General features: G+C 45.3%; 2 pseudogenes; one reads left to right on the top strand and one right to left on the bottom strand.

The window, feature by feature from the left end:
* Window positions 1-920: 920 nt before the first annotated feature.
* LOC134963797 (5S ribosomal RNA) lies at window positions 921-1,039 on the bottom strand (annotated as a pseudogene).
* Window positions 1,040-4,820: 3,781 nt separating this feature from the next.
* Window positions 4,821-4,939, top strand: LOC134962881 (5S ribosomal RNA; annotated as a pseudogene).
* Window positions 4,940-17,357: the final 12,418 nt, after the last annotated feature.

The following is a 17,357-nucleotide window of genomic DNA, read 5'->3' as shown; positions in this document are numbered from 1 at the left end:
AAATACAGTATATACATTTTTTTCAGAACACTCCATAAACACACACACACACACCTATATATATACACACACACACACACACACATACTGTACATACATATATTTATCTTAATATAGGAAATAGGGGGGCACCAATATTTATCTTGCCTCCGGGCAAATGGGACAAACTTACGCCACTGAGTTCAATAAGCAAGACAAATGGCGATCTGGCACAGGGTTTATACAGATTTGATAGTTTAGGGATTCAGAGAAAAGAAACCAAAATTGGACAGTGTATTGCCCTTAATAGGGAAAAGCAACATATTTTGTTGTTTTTTAGATATGCTGTCCTGGTTGGTGGTGCACCCAGAGCCAGAAAGTACGTAGACTTGCAAAGGGGAGAAAACAAAAGGCTCTTGTGTGGGCACACTCTTAAGAAAAGGTTGATAATTAGTAACAGTTCCGAAAATTTTAAGACATAGCTTTTAATGACATTGGTAAAACAAAGATACCCTTCCCAATGATCTATGCGACAAATAAGAAAGTTGAAAAAATATTAAAAATGTTCTGGTCTCTTTATTTCAAAGAGTACAGTATGTGGAAAGGTTGTAGACATTGGATAGTCATACCCCCATTTCCCCTGACCAGTACAGGCTTTCTGTATTGATGGAACCGGGGATTGGTCAAAACACAGTTTCTATAAAGAAAGTCTGTAAGTAGCTCGAGAGGTAATCAGCTGTCACCACTCTAAAGATTATACACCTGCATTGTATATACATGCCATATTTTCAAAAATTATTTTTATATTATTTGTAGGCATCACAAGTCAGTCAAAAAGCTGTTAATTAATGCAAACACTATGTTGAAAAGTTACCGGATAAGAATTAGTGGTGATACTGCTGTTGGCGTTTTTTATCACACATGGAAGGAAGTTGATTCCTGATCTACAACACCAGGTATTCTCAGGTAGTCGCCTTTCCTGATACTGACCTGGCCCAGCGCTGTTTAGCTTGCAAGATCGGACAAGATCGGGCGCTGACAGCGTGGTATGGTAGTAGAAATTAAGTGTGTACACCAAGGAGAGTGCACCTATGTAGGAAAATAAGAAAAGGAGACGATAGAGAGAAGATGGAGAATAGAAAAAAAGTTGGTGAAAATATGTGGATCTACTTTCCATGTTAGACCCGGTTCAAAAGTTCCCACTGATGTGGTACAGTGTTCCGGGAATCATGAATGAGAGTCCACGAAATTAGTGATTAAGAGATATAATAACCAATTAGTTGGTTAGAACATATATTTAGGCTAATATTTTTTAGCTGGATAATACAGAGCTATTGCTGCCACTCACAATGTAATTACTGAAGGTTAAATCTTTCTCTCGTAATGAGAAATTATATGCCACCTGACACAATGGATAGTACTGAAAAATCTCGAACTCCTATAGTAACTAAAGTTTAGACCTTTCTCTGGTAATAAAGAATGACAAATCACAGTTGGACAAATTAGCACAGAGTTAGATAGAATATAAATGCAGACCCTTTATGTCACTTTTAAGGTCTTGATAATATGCGGTATTGGGTAAGTAAATTCACAGGGCAAGTGGCATGAGAGAAAAAAGCAACTAAAATAACATGACAAAATTTACCCCTATAAGGAGAAAAAGAGTTGCAGCAAAAATATGTGAGTATACAATGGAAATGTCTAAGAAATCATTGGTGCAAAGCAATTAATCTTTATGGGTAGAAGATAGCTTTTTGGTGACTCCGTCCTGGCTTCACTGAGAGAGGAGACTGGAAAATTCAAATTATGTATAAGAAAAACCCCTTGACAGCAAAAATGTCACAATAATAAATAACATATGAGGTAAAGGAAAAGATGAATGTGAATTTCCTTAAGTAAGATGTTGCTATCTGTGGCACATAGGCACAGGATAGAGGGGGCTTACGAATCTCCAATCTGTGAGAAAGCCAGGAAAGCCATGCAGGTGTGTTGAAAGAATGCCATGATGGGACTGTGTTGACGGATCCCCTTTCAGAAAACGCGTTTCACCCTATGGGCTTGCTCACTTCTGGGTTCCGTATGGTCCGGTGGGGGAGCGTGTTTTTTATAGCAGCTAAAGATATAATTAACCAATGGGGACGTGTTAATCCACCTTGTGATAGCGCTGGAGTACGCGGTTGCTAGGTGACGGATTGTGAGGTAAGACCGAGGAGCGGGGGACTTGATAGGTTGATGAGGTCTCGCGAGAATAGAGACGCCATCTTGAATGAGGGAAATAGCGAAGGCGGATTAGGGCAAACTCGGGGCATTACGGACATTGCCGGATACTTATTGAAAAGGTGGATGAAATAAACCTTTGATGAGTAGTTAGTAACTTGTGTACCTGTTATTGTAGAGGACGTGGGGGACTAAAAGGGGTCTATATTGCGCATATATAAAATGATGAGATATAATATGAGATATAGGAGCCTATGGATTGGCCTGGATGGAAACTTCTATGAGTCCCTAGAGGCAAACGGCGCCATATTGATTAAGGGAAAGGATAAGGGTAAAAGAAAAATCACTGTGAGAAAAGCTTGTATGTGAAATAGAATAAGTAAGGTTAAAACCTATTGATATAGGTGTTGTATGAGTGAGGGAACTGAAAGATAAAGTGAGTGCAAAATGAACCGGGATCAATGAGGAAAGTGTAAATGAGGGAATAGGGGAGGCATAACCTCTAGTGTGTCAGGGTGGAATGGAGAATGATGCTAAGAATGAACCAAATTATGTGGGGGAAAGAGAATTTGTGAAAATGGCTTAAATGAGTGGGGGAAATAGCGATGGTGAGATTTAAGTGAGAGATGGTATTTGCAGCAGGACATCCTGGGTTGTCCTGGAGGTAGGGTATGGAATGGGTGTATGTATGGACTAAGAAGTTAAATGAAAGTAGGGATTGGATATGTGAGAGTGGTTACGAATTAGAGGAATTATCTATAGGGTGATATAAGGACAAAATGGTAAGATGATTGATGGAATGGGACTGTGATATGAAAAGGGGTGAAGGATGGTGAGATAAAAATTGTGACACTGACTGGCATTAGTAGGGACAGAATAATGATGAGAAATTGAGGCGAATGCCGGAATGGGATCTGGTAGAATGAAAGGAAAATAAGGAAAAAGGGGCGGGGAAGCGTGAAGAGGGGATAGGACGGGAGATGGTAACAGGAAAAAGAGGAAAAGATAAGGAGAGATGGGACAGAGGGAGAGGGAAAGAGGAAGAGCAAAATGTAGTGGTGAATGAAAGTGTAAAGAATGGGTGGGTGAAGCAATGGGAAATTGGTGAGGGGTGGGCCTGGATGGGTATAATATGGGTATGGAAGTGATGGGGAAAGGAGAGGGGACAGAGGGAAAGGAAAGGGTGGAGTGAAAGTGGGACATGTAGGCTATTAATGAGAGGGTAAGGGGATGATGTAATATGGGGATAAATGCTGGTATTGAGGGAACCTGGTAGGTGTGTTAAAATAAGGGGAAGGAGTAACAAAGGAAATATCAATTGAATTGAAATGTTAAGGGAAATACAGAAGATGTACATGTGATAATTAGAGAATATACTGAGATAGCAGGAAAACCCAATATTAGACAGATTATAGTTAATGGAGCTGACTTGAGTAAGAATATGGAAATATGGAAAAGAGGGAAATCATAGAAAGGCACCATAATTTATTGTTTCATTGAGACCAAAAGGCTTCAAACTGTTGAGGCGAAAAATCCACTCGCTCTCTTTTTTGTAGAGTTCTTTAGTTATGTCCCCTCCTCGTATGCCCAGATGGACACGATCTAGGCCAAAGGTCTGGAATTCTTTGATAGATCCTTTGTGAAAAAATGAAAATGTCTAGCTACCGATGTGAGCTGTTTCATCCGTGCCAGATCTCTAGAGGCATTTCGGATGTTTCCTAGATGTTCCAACACTCGCTCTTTGAGTCTACGTGTGGTCATGCCTATGTACTTAAGATTGCATCCACAAGTTATGCAATAAATCACCCCTTGAGTGTTACAGTTAAAGAAATGTTGTAACTTAATTGATTGACCATATCTGTCAATGACAGTATTGGTTTGTAGGATCTGTGGGCATGATTTACATTGTCCACGCGGAAACATACCGGTGATAGAAGGTTTCTTGGAACTGGAGGTAATCAGATGGCTGTGCACCAACTGGTCTTTCATATTTGTGGATCTACGCCAGCTCATTTGTAATGGAGAGTCAAAGAGAGGTGCTAAATCTGGATCCAGCTGCAAAATGGGAAGATGTCTGACTATAGCTCCCTTCAACATTCTCCATTCTGGGCAGAAGGTGCCAATAAAACGAATGGTATCCATCTGCTCTGTGCTTTTGATCTTCTTTCCAAAAATCAAGTTTTCCCTCTTGGTTGCTTTAGTGGCTGTATATGCTCGTTTGAGTGAGCGTTTGCTATAGCTTCTATCTAGGAGGCGTTTGGTAAGTTCCAAACTCTTGAGTTTGAAGATTTGGTCTTCTGAGCAATTGCGTCTCAAACGTAGGTATTCTCCTTTCGGGATATTTTCGATAGTGGGGGGTATTATCCAGCTAAAAATTATTAGCCTAAATATATGTTCTAACCAACTAATTGGTTATTATATCTCTTAATCACTAATTTCGTGGACTCTCATTCATGATTCCCGGAACACTGTACCACATCAGTGGGAACTTTTGAACCGGGTCTAACGTGGAAAGTAGATCCACATATTTTCACCAACTTTTTTTCTATTCTCCATCTTCTCTCTATCGTCTCCTTTTCTTATTTTCCTACATAGGTGCACTCTCCTTGGTGTACACACTTAATTTCTACTACCATACCACGCTGTCAGCGCCCGATCTCGTCCGATCTTGGAAGCTAAACAGCGCTGGGCCAGGTCAGTATCAGGAAAGGCGACTACCTGAGAATACCTGTTGTTGTAGATCAGGAATCAACTTCCTTCCATGTGTGATAAAAAACACCAACAGCAGTATCACCACTAATTCTTATCCGGTAACTTTTCAACATAGTGTTTGCATTAACAGCTTTTTGACTGACTTGTGATGCCTACAAATAATATAAAAATAATTTTTGAAAATATGGCATGTATATACAATGCAGGTGTATAATCTTTAGAGTGGTGACAGCTTTTTACCTCTCGAGCTACTTACAGACTTTCTTTATAGAAACTGTGTTTTGACCAATCCCCGGTTCCATCAATACAGAAACCCTGTACTGGTCAGGGGAAATGGGGGTATGACTATCCAATGTCTACAACCTTTCCACATACTCTTTGAAATAAAGAGACCAGAACATTTTTTATATTTTTTCAACTTTATTATTTGTCGCATAGATCATTGGGAAGGGTATCTTTGTTTTACCAATGTCATTAAAAGCTATGTCTTAAAATTTTCGGAACTGTTACTAATTATCAACCTTTTCTTAAGAGTGCGCCCACACAAGAGCCTTCTGTTTTCTCCCCTTTGCAAGGCCACTGAGTTCAACACAGGGCTTTAATTATAGGATAAACTTACATCACAACTTAAGGGACATATAATTCGAATATAGCTGGGTATAACAGAGGCCAGTGGGGTCACAAATTGGGGCTATATCTTAACACATCAAATAATAAACAGCAGACAAGGTGTTACGCACACCAGTGCTAACAGGAGTATACCGGTGTATGAACAGAGAGGGAAGCGAAGCAAACGAACTCACAGACAGTATAACATAACATACACAGGAGGTGATGGAATAACTAATAAACACAAAGTGAACGGAGAAGCCCAAAGGCTCAGGAATTGGGTGTCTCCCTAGTGTCAGGAATGCTCAGATGGAATAGAGCGGACAATGAAGCGAGGTGTAGTGATTTAACATGTGGAGCACCTGAAATGATGTTGCTAAGAGCAACAGAAAAACCCCCAAAGGGTTACCAACGGGTGTGGGAATAAACTCCTTGGTCAGAGATAGAAATATAGACACAAGGAGAGTATCCACAATCCTAACCCCCACTTGCAGGGCACAGGTTCAGCTTACTGACACTAAACTGACACCTGGACGCCCTGCACAGTGAGGGAGGATTAAGCAAGCAGGTCTGAGAGTACAGCCGCAAACCTGCTGGGTTCACAGAATAGCAAAAGAACCCCAGCAGGTCAAACAACTGACTCCAGTCTTACTGCTAGGTCCGGATTGGCAGAATGAAGTACCGAATCCCAAGGCCTATTCGCAGTAAGCAACAAGTAAATACAAAGTCACACAGTACTAGCTAACTCTCTGGAACTGACTAACAAACAAAGATTCAGCAGCATTTGCCTAGCCTGAGAGGATGTTTATATAGCAGGTGCTGTCCGCGCCCCACTCAGACCTCACAGACTGTGAGCACAAAACCAGCGCCGGATTCCCTGCCGTGCACAGAGCCTGTAACCACTACACAGTAAAAACCCGGACCGGAGTATCAGCTGCGCTCAGGTTACTTCGCTAACACTTGCCTCCCGGTTGCCATGGCGACGTGGCAGCACAGAGCAGGAGATCCTAACACAAGGTGAGAAAGTAAAGAAAAAGCAAATCAAGAAAAAGCAATGTGCATAGTCATTCCCACGCCCAGTGGAATTTATCACAAGTGCACCCTATATATGATGTTCACAGGTGTGATCAAAGGTATCTTTAAGTAGTTCGTTAATTTATTTCAGGAAGATTGATAAAGGGTTATTTTCATTCATTCCCTTTGGTGCTATTGTGTCCAGTTTATGTATCCAAAGGCTTTCTCTTTTTCTAAGCAAGAGAGCACGGTCACCGCCTCGCGGTAATGGGGGTATCCAATCTATCAGTTTGGACCTAAGATCAGATACTTGATGTCGTAGAGTCATAAAATGTCTGGCTACCGGCAGAGTGGCAGTCCCTGTAGTGATCGCTTGATGTATCGACGTTCTATGATTCGCCATCCTATCGCGAAACCGTCTGGTCGTCATTCCAACATAGTACAATCCGCACGGACACGTTAGAATATATATCAGATGGTCCATAGAGCAATGCAGTCTGTATTTAATAGCTATCGGTCGCCATGAATGAGGGTGCGGAAATGATGGACCTGTCAACATGCCCCTACACGTGGTGCACCCAGTGCACTTAAAACAACCAGGCCTTCTTTCATGCAGCCATGTAGTTGTCGTGGGTGATTCTTGCCCAGCCATAGGTCTTAATAGTAATTGTTTTAGGTTGGCCGCCCTATGGTAGGCCATAATCGGGGGAGGACTCTTTTTCAATTTGAGCAGGTCGTCTGTGGTTAGGATAGGCTAATTCTTCCGAATGGCTCCTCGGACCCTATTGGACAAATGGTCATATGTAGTCGTGAAAACCATCCGGTCTGATGTGGATGTAGCCTGTGTTGCAACTGTAGGGGGTTCAACTTTTCTCCTTGCCTTCGTAAGACATTTCAGTACAGTCTTCTTATCATATCCTCGCTCAAGGAATCGTGAGGTCATTTCGGATAATTGTGTTTCCATGATATCCTTATTTGTATTGTTACGCATGACCCTCAAGAATTGAGAAATAGGGAGATTGTCCTTGAGGGCAGGCGGGTGTTGACTAGTTGCAAGCAACAAGGTATTCCGGTCAGTGGGTTTTCTGAAGAGACTTGTGTTAATCCGGCCTCTTTCCAATGTGATGGAGATGTCCAGAAAATTGATGTTAATGGCGTCAATCTGATGAGTGAATTTCACTGGACTATCCAGTCCGTTCAATGAGCTAACCATTTGGTTAAATTAGTCCGATGACCCTTTCCACAGCAGGAATACATCGTCGATGAACCTTTTGTAGAACAAAATCTGTGTTCCATATCTCGGGAAGATGTGCCGTTGTTCATATTCAGTCCTGAAGATATTGGCGTAGTCCGGCGCAAGGTTCGAGCCCATCGCGGTCCCCTCGCGTTGCAGATAATACTTTCCTTGATAGAGGAAATGATTGTGCTTAAGGACTACCGTTGCCAGTTCCAGGAGAAATCCAGTAGACGATCCAGTGGGTGGGTACTGTTGCCAGGCGTTTGACTCCACTCAATAGGACGGACGCAGCACACTTCCGGCAATGGCAGAAGTGATGCCTGCGTTCCAGCTATGCGTTCCACCCCACTTCATGCACTCTTGGGGGCGGAATTGGCGCCTATCACGCTGGTTACTTAACAGGGGCCGGTGAGGCAACATCTCTAGACTCCAGTTACCTGTAATATTGACTCTTGCTGTGATGCTGACTGTTTTGACAAAGTTGTGACTCCTTGACAAAGGTCCTGGTGTGGACCGAAACGTCGGATGGATATGGATATTACCCTTGAACTGTGAGATTACCGTTTACATTAAATATTCTTTTTGCTGAATTGAATTTAATTGAATTGAAGTCTGGAGAGTGCTATCTGTTCCACTTTGTGGATAATCCTGTATTGTACTATGGGTCCCACCTCTGTGTGGGTCGGACTCTGATTGGCACCCCAGTAGTTGGCTGAGCTGCGTGAGAGTGCAGGGATTTTTATATATATATATATATATATATACATACATACATTTTTACACACATATCTACACATATATATACCGTATATACGGGTGGTCTTCAGTATACCTACTATCGGGATCCTGGCGCACAGTATACCGGTGCTGGTATCCCAACAGCCGGCATACCGACAGATTTTCTCCCTCGTGGGGGTCCACGACCCCCCTGGAGGGAGAATAAATAGCGTGGTGTGCATAGCGCGCCACCGTGCCCACAGCGTGGCGAGCGCAGCGAGCCCGCAAGAGGCTCATTTGCGCTCGCCACGCTGTCGGTATGCCGGTGATCGGGGTCCCGGCGCCGGTATGCTGGTCGCCGGGAGCCCGGCCGCCGGCATACCCTACTACACCCGTATATACACCTATATTTATATATATATGAAAGCATGCAGTTGTAGCTGTGGAAATTATTTACAAAGCCGAGGAGTGCCTCTCAAAAATTGTGTTGCTAATGCTATATATATATATATATATATATATATATATATATACACATATATATATATATACACACATACATATGCATAGCATATTAAACATGCATATATACATATACACACATACATACAGTACACGTATATATATACACATGTATATATATCATGTGTGTGTGTTTATATGTATGTATATACATGTGTATATATATGCATGCACATGGATAAATACTGTATGTACTATAATTAAAATAAAGTAAACTTTTATTAAGCACTTGCAAGTGCCACTAGGAAGACAGCAGGCTGCAGAGGACGCTAGACAGCCATTAGTAATACTCATGCAGCAAAAAAAATAAAAAAAATAAAAAAAAAATATTTTTTTTTTGGTGGAGGGGGGTTTCTGGGTGCTCGGAAACCCCCCCTGGGTGCGCCACTGCCACCGAACACCCCCGCTCCGGGTCGGGAACCGAGTCCGGCTCTGGTTTTCCCATCAGACTTGGTTCACAGAACAAGGCAAAACGTCATCATCCTGGTGTCGGATTCTCGCGAGATCCGGACTTTGTATATTTCACGCCTCCCGCCCCGCAATCTTCACTCCAGTCCAGGAGAGTGCAGCGAGAGGACATGACTCCTGAGTGTCTGTATGGGGTGGCAACCTGCTCTTTTGTTTCATTCCAGTGGTGCTGTCTTGTGCTGCATCAGTCCAGTGGTGGTGTCCTGTGCTGCCATAAGTCCAGTGGTGCTGCTGTATCAGTCCAGTCCAGTGGTGCTGTGTTGTTGCTGCATCAGTCCAGTGGTGTCCTGTGCTGCCATAAGTCTAGTAGTGGTGTCATGTGCTGCCATAAATCCAGTGGTGCTGCTGTATAAGTCCAGTCCAGTGGTGCAGTCTAGTGTTGCATCAGTCCAGTGGTGGTGTCTTGTGCTGCATCAGTCCAGTGGTGATGTCCTGTGCTGCCATAAGTCCAGTGGTGCTGCTGTATAAGTCCAGCGGTACAGCCGTATAAGTCCAGCGGTACAGCCATATAAGTCCAGCAGTACAGCTGTATAAGTCCAGGGGTACAGCCATATAAGTCCAGCGGTACTGCCATATAACTCCAGCAGTTCTGCCGTATAAGTCCAGTGGTGCAGTCCTGTGCTGTATATTATTTACTCCAAATAAAGGGGTTATTAATATTTAATCCAAATAATTTTTATAGGGTTTGCCCTGTGTGGTGTAGGGGTACGCTCTCCTGTGCCGCATATTATTATAATAACTCCAAATAAAAGGGTTATTATCCAAGTACTATCTACTCTTCCACTCTATACAATGACAACAAGAAGGCAATTCACAAGCTTCACTGAGGCTGCTTGGAGGTCAGGGTGTCCAGGTGTGTGTTTCCTGGTCCCATCTTGGACTCTCTATTGGCTCTACACAAAATCAGCTGCTTAACTGGTCCACAGCATCACCAGTGGTGAAAGGTCTATGTCTCTGATCTTCCCAGCATTATTATTAGCAAAATTGTGCATGTGACCTCTGACCTGGAAGTTGTAGCTTTAACTAATATGACACATTTCTGTCCTAAATGAAGAGTAAGGTTGTCAACGGAAGCCCTGTAATTAAATGTAGAGACAATCTGCACACATTAGCAGAAATGGGCCTACCGCTTGACGTGGCAGAACCTCAAACTTGGCATCTTCCTGTAAAACAAGAGCCAGATCCATTGGAACAAGATAATCACACTCTCAGAGTGCAAAGTTATGTACTATTAGGTAATGGAGTGAGAGGAGATGAATTGAGGTAGTCAGTTGTGTACAAATCACTCAAGTTGCTTGGTAGCAAAATGTGAGAGAGAGGAAGATAGGACGGACATTGGCCGGGTCAAGGGTTTCTTTAGAATTGGTGAGAAGAGCACGTGTTTGGAGAAAGGAAAAGGGTCAGTGAGGAGAGGCAGTGGGGTCTATGGGGGTCATTCCGAGTTGATCGCTAGCTGCCGCTGTTCGCAGCGCAGCGATCAGGCTAAAAATCGGCATTTCTGCGCATGCGTATGCACCGCAATGCGCACGCGCGACATACGAGTACAAAGGCATTTGTTGTTTTGCACAGGTTCTAGCGAAGTTTTCAGTCAATCTTCTTGCGGCACTGACGGCCGCAAGAAGATTGACAGAAAGGGGGCGTTTCTGGGTGTCAACTGACCGTTTTCAGGGAGGGTTTGCAAAAACGCAGGCATGTCTGAAAAAATGCAGGCGTGGCTGGGCGGTCGCTGGGCGGGTGTATGATGTCAAATCCGGACATGAATAGGCTGAAGTGATCGCAAGCGCTGAGTAGGTTCAGAGCTACTCTGAAACTGCACAAACTGGTTTTGCAGAGCTCGGCTGCACAAGCGTTCGCACTTCTGCTAAGCTAAAATACACTCCCCAGTGGGCGGCGGCATAGCGTCTGCACGGCTGCTAAAACTAGCTAGCGAGCGATCAACTCTGAATGACCCCCTATGTACTAAACCTTGGAGAGAGATAAAGCAGATGGAGATAAAGTACCAGCCAACCAGCCCCGAACTGCCATGTTAAAAATTTTGTTTAAAAAATGACAGTTAGGAGCTGATTGGCTGGTACTTTATCTTCGTCCACTTGACCTCTCTCCAAGGCTTAGTACATACTGTAGATCCCCACTAGTGTGAGCATGGGAGCTAGAGGTGGCCATGTAGTGTTGGAGCAGAGAATTGGGAGGGCATGTGGTCGAGAGGGCAGGTTGTAGGGTATGATAATGGGGCAAAATGCAGAGACTCCATCTTCAGTAACTGGAGACAATGGGGGTCATTCCAAGTTGATCGCAGCCAGCAACTTTTTGCTGCTGGTGCGATCCACTAATCCACGCTTATGGGGGAGTGTATTTTACCTTAGCAGGGCTGCAATCGCTTGTGCAGCCCTGCTAAGCTAAAAAAAAGTTTCCAGCAACCTAGGAGTAAGGATGGATCTACTTACTAGAGATGAGCGGGTTCGGTTTGTCGAGATCCGAACCCCCCGAACTTCACCTATTTTACACGGGTCCGAGGCAGTCTCGGATCTTCCCGCCTTGCTCGGTTAACCCGAAGGCGGCCGAACGTCATCATCCCGCTGTCGGATTCTCGCGAGATTCGTATTCTATATAAAGAGCCGCACGTCGCCACCATTTTCACTCGTGCATTGGAGATTGAGCGGAGAGGACGTGGCTACGTTCTCTGCCTGAAAAGCTCCGTAATCTGTGCTCAGTGTGCTGCAAATATCTGTGCTCAGTGTGCTGCAAATATCTGTGCTCAGTGTGCTGCAAATATCTACGTTCTCTGCTTGAAAAGCTCCATATCTGTGCTCAGTGTGCTGCAAATATCTGTGCTCAGTGTGCTGCATTTTGGTGACCAACAGTATATAGTTGTACAGTACAGTAGGCCATTGCTGTATCTTGCAGCTCCGTGTCACTGCAAGTATCCATATCTGTGCTGCATTGTTGTGAGCAGTATATATAGTAGTACAGTGCAGCATTGTGGTGACCAGTATACTACAGTACAATAGTCCAGTGCTGTTCTCGCTGCTCAGTGTCAGTTCTCCATAGTATCATCAGTGCTCAGTAAAATCAGTGATTGATCAGTATAATCAGTTCTCAGTATAATCAGTGCGCTGTTAGATGTGCGCCCGTTTTCCGCCATTAGTGCATTGGGATTTAGACAATTGATGAAGTTATTGTGTCCCCGGTACAAAATCCCAGTGATTTGGACCAATAATACCATTGATTAGAACGAATAATTCCTGTGATTTTGTCATTTTCTTCCAGTGATTTGGACCAATAATACCATTGATTAGAACGAATATTTCCTGTTATATTGAGGTATTTGTGTCGCTTAGCTTAGCCATCCAGCGACCACAGTGCACCTCTTTTTCTCTTTTCTTTGCATCATGTGCTGTTTGGGGCCAATGTTTTTAAGTGCCATCCTGTCTGACACTTCCGTATATGTCCAGTGGTACTGCCATTTGATATAATTCCCGACATTACTGCCATTTAATTCCAGTGATTTTGTCATTTTCTTCCAGTGATTTGGACCAATAATACCATTGATTAGAAGGAATAATTCCTGTGATATTGAGGTGTTTGTGTCGCTTAGCTTAGCCGTCCAGCGACCACAGTGCACCTCTTTTTCTCTTTTCTCTGCATCATGTGCTGTTTGGGGCCAATGTTTTTAAGTGCCATCCTGTCTGACACTGCAGTGCCACTCCTAGATGGGCCAGGTGTTTGTGCCGCCCTCTTGGGTCGCTTTGCTTAGTCATCCAGCGACCTTGGTGCAAATTTTAGGACTAAAAATAATATTGTGAGGTGTGAGCAGGGACGTGCAGTCAGGGGAGGCAGGGGAGGCAGTGCCTCCCCTGTCATTCTCCCCTGTCATTAATGATTACAATAATATAAAGAAGATACTTATGACACATATTCTGTGTCCTAAGTATATGCTTTATATTATTGTAATGATTTTTACACTTTAAAACACGTTACAATTTGTTGTGGAGGCACAGAGAGCGGTGCCTCCTGCGGATAATGACAAAAGGGCGGATGTGGGGGGCGGGCAGGGGGCGGGGCCAAGGACAGGGCTGTAAAAGCCCATTATAAAAAGCATGATAAGCGGCACCAGTGTGAGTGCCTCAGTGACAGGGGCGTGCTTTCAGCACATATGAAAGCACTCCCCTGTCACTGCTGCAGATTTGATTGGGCACCAGAATTTGAGGTCACCCTGTGGACCAGCCTACCGATGGCCAGCCAGACGCTCTGCACTTCCTCATGTGAGACCCTGGTGGTGGCCTCTGCTCCCCTGACCCGCTCATCGCCGCTATCTGACTCCCCTCATCACCGCTATCTAACTTATCATCTCCCCGTCCAGCGCCGGCGCCGCTCATCTCGCCTCTCCTTCCTCCTCCCCCCCCCCCCCCCCCGCGCTATGTGACTTCTCCGTCCCCGCTCATCACCATCCAGGTCATCACCCCCCTTTCCCGGGTCATCACCGCTGCGCTATGCAACTTATCATCTCCCCCGTCCCCGCTCAGCACCGGCGCCGCTCATCACACTCCCTCCGCTCATCACCCCCTCATCACCGCTATCTGACTTATCATCTCCCCCGTCCAGCGCCAGTGCCAACGCCGCTCATCTCTCCTCTCCCCCCCCCCTGCGCTATGTGACTTCTCCGTCCCGGCTCATTACCATCCAGGTCATCACTCCCCCTTTCCCCAGTCATCACCCCCCTTTCCCCGGTCATCACCGCTGCACTATGTAACTTACCATCTCCCCCGTCCCCGCTTAGCACCGGCGCCGCTCATCACCGCTATATGACTTACTGTGCCATGTCCCCCCCTCCCCCTACTAGCTAGAGTGTGTGCCATGTCCCCCCCTCCCCCTACTACCTAGAGTGTGTGCCATGTCCCCCCCTCCCCCTACTAGCTAGAGTGTGTGCCATATCCCCCCCTCCCCCTACTAGCTAGAGTGTGTGCCATGTCCCCCCCTCCCCCTACTAGCTAGAGTGTGTGCCATGTCCCCCCTCCCCCTACTAGCTGAAGTGTGTGCCATGTCCCCCCCTCCCCCTACTAGCTAAAGTGTGTGCCATGTCTCCCCCTCCCCCCACTAGCTAAAGTGTGTGTGCCATGTCCCCCCCTCCCCCTACTAGCTAATGTGTGTGTGCCATGTCCCCCCCTCCCCCTACTAGCTAAAGTGTGTTCCATGTCCCCCCGCTGGCCCAATCGCTGGCTAATGTGCACAGCAACAGCGGCGGGAAACCACAGACCCAGCGTGATTTGAGCGGTGCCGATGATCTCCTCCTCCGCCCTCTCTCAGACAGAAGCCCCTGTTCGGTGGCCGGCGGCTGTGTAGAGCGCACAGCCGCTCACCGCCGCCCACCGCTCACCACCGCCGCCAGCCGCTCACCGCCACCAGCAACAACAAATGAGTCAGGTAATGTTCACCTGCTGTCACCCTCTCTCTTCCTGTCGTTACTTTCCCTACTGTCACACTCTCTCTCTCCCTGCTGTCACTGTCGTCACTCTCTCTCCCTGTCGTCACTCTGGCTGTCCCTGCTATCACAATTTCAGCTCACTCAGTGTGCTACAATGTGACTGTCGTCTCATTCAGTGTGCTACAATGTGAATTTCGGCTCATTTAGTGTGCTACAATGTGACTGTCGGCTTATTCAGTGTGCAGCAATGTGAATTTCGGCTCATTCAGTGTGCTACAATGAGAATTTCGGCTCATTCAGTGTGCTACAATGAGAATTTCGGCTCATTCAGTGTGCTACAATGTGAATTTCGGCTCATTCAGTGTGCTTCAATGTGACTGTCGGCTCATTCAGTGTGCTATAATGTGAATTTCGGCTCATTCAGTGTGTTACAATGTGAATTTCAGCTCATTCGGTGTGCTAAAATGTGACTGTTGGCTCATTCAGTGTGCTACAATGTAACTGTCGGCTCATTCAGTGTGCTAAAATGTGACTGTCGGCTCATTTAGTGTGCTACAATGTGAATGTCGGCTCATTCAGTGTGCTACAATGTGAATGTCGGCTCATTCAGTGTGCTACAATGTGAATGTTGGATCATTCAGTGTGCTACAATGTGAATGTCGGCTCATTCAGTGTGCTACAATGTGAATTTCTGCTCATACCGTGTGCTATAAGATGAAAGGGGCACCAGTACTAGATAGTATAAGGGGTTCTACTACACTGGACACGCCCCCTATTGGGTGACCATGCCCCCTTTTCTGGAGCGCGCATAATTGCATCCTTGACTTTTGCATACCCCCACTTCAAAATTATATATCAGTGCCTCCCCAGGCAATGAGCTCACCGCACGTCACTGGGTGTGAGGTGTTCAGAATAGACTGGAAATTATGGTTATTGAGGTTAATAATACTATAGGATCAAAATGACCCCCAAATTCTATGATTGAAGCTGTTTTTGAGGGTTTTTTTTACAAAAACACCCGAATCCAAAACACACCCGAATCCGACAAAAAATTTTCAGGGAGGTTTTGCCAAAACGCGTCCGAATCCAAAACACGGCCGCGGAACTGAATCCAAAACCAAAACACAAAACCCGAAAAATTTCCGGTGCACATCTCTACTACTTACTCTGTGCGACGGATCCAGCAACGTTCCTCCCGGCTTTGACGTCAGACATCTACCCTCCGTTTGCCTAGACACGCCTGCGTTTTCCTTACCACTCCCCAAAAACGTCTGCCAACGGACAGGTGACGCCCCGGAACGCCTTCTTTCTGTCAATCCACTTGCGGTCGCCGCTGTGACCGCTTTCTTCGTATCCAGCGTCATTGCCCGGCGAAACCTGTCGCCGGGCAACGATGCACGTGCGCAGTGCACACGCCGCGCATGTGCAGTCCAGACCCGTTCGCACCACAGCGAAGAACCGCTGCGTGCGTACAGGTCGGGATGACCCCCAATGTACTGAGGGTGGCCGCGGAGTGTTGGAGAATGTTGGTGGAGTGTGCAGGATTTGGCAGGAGGGAAAATGAATTTGAACTGAATGAATGTTTTCTGCAATAAGTGTCAGACCATGGGTTATGGGGGAGGAAGGAGATGATGCAGATAAGCCAGGTAATGGTGCCACAGAGGGGGTTAGAAGACTAGGTAGATATTACGTATGTTTGCTCGGGAAGGAAAAGGGCAAAACTGTAAAAAATATATAAAGATTATGAGTTACCTACCATAACAATGGCCCAATTACCTCACTGTCCTCTTTTAGAGGGGTGTGGTATGTAAGGTCGACAGTACGTAGGTCGACAATGTTTGGGTTGACCACTATTGGTCGACAGTAAGTAGGTCGACAGGGTCTTTAGGTCAACATGGTCTAGGGCAACAGGGCAAAAGGTCAACATGAGTTTTTGATGTTTTTTGGCGTAGTTTTCTCTGTACAGTGACGGGGAACCCCAATTACTGCACCGTGTCCCCTTGCATGGCTCGCTTCGCTCACCATACAGGTTACTGTTCCCAATTGTAGTCCGCGTGGATCGTTAAGTATGAAAAAGTAAAAAAAATGAAGAAAAAAATGTGAAAAACTCATGTCAACCTTTTGACCTGTCGACCTAGAACATGTCGACCTAAAGATAAAGACCCCGTCGACCTAGAAACCCTGTCGAATTACTTACTGTCGACTAATAGTGGTCGACACAAACATTGTCGACCTACTTACTGTCGACCTAAAGACCGGATCCCCTTTTAGAGTATATATTCTTTGGTGTATACGTTGCATTGTACAGCTGTAGACTGACAATTTTAGTGTTTACCGTAGTGTGTATCTATCTATCTATCTATCTATCTATCTATCTATCTATCTATCTATCTATCCACCTATCCTTAGCAGAGCCATAACTAGACTTTTTGGTGATCCCCCATTTTTCCTAAGTCGCAT

Source organism: Pseudophryne corroboree, chromosome 9, assembly GCF_028390025.1.
Source record: "Pseudophryne corroboree isolate aPseCor3 chromosome 9, aPseCor3.hap2, whole genome shotgun sequence".
Classification (NCBI taxonomy): Eukaryota; Metazoa; Chordata; class Amphibia; order Anura; family Myobatrachidae; genus Pseudophryne; species Pseudophryne corroboree.
The sequence above is the reverse complement of the archived record's forward strand: the minus strand, read 5'-3'. Positions and strand labels throughout refer to the sequence as shown.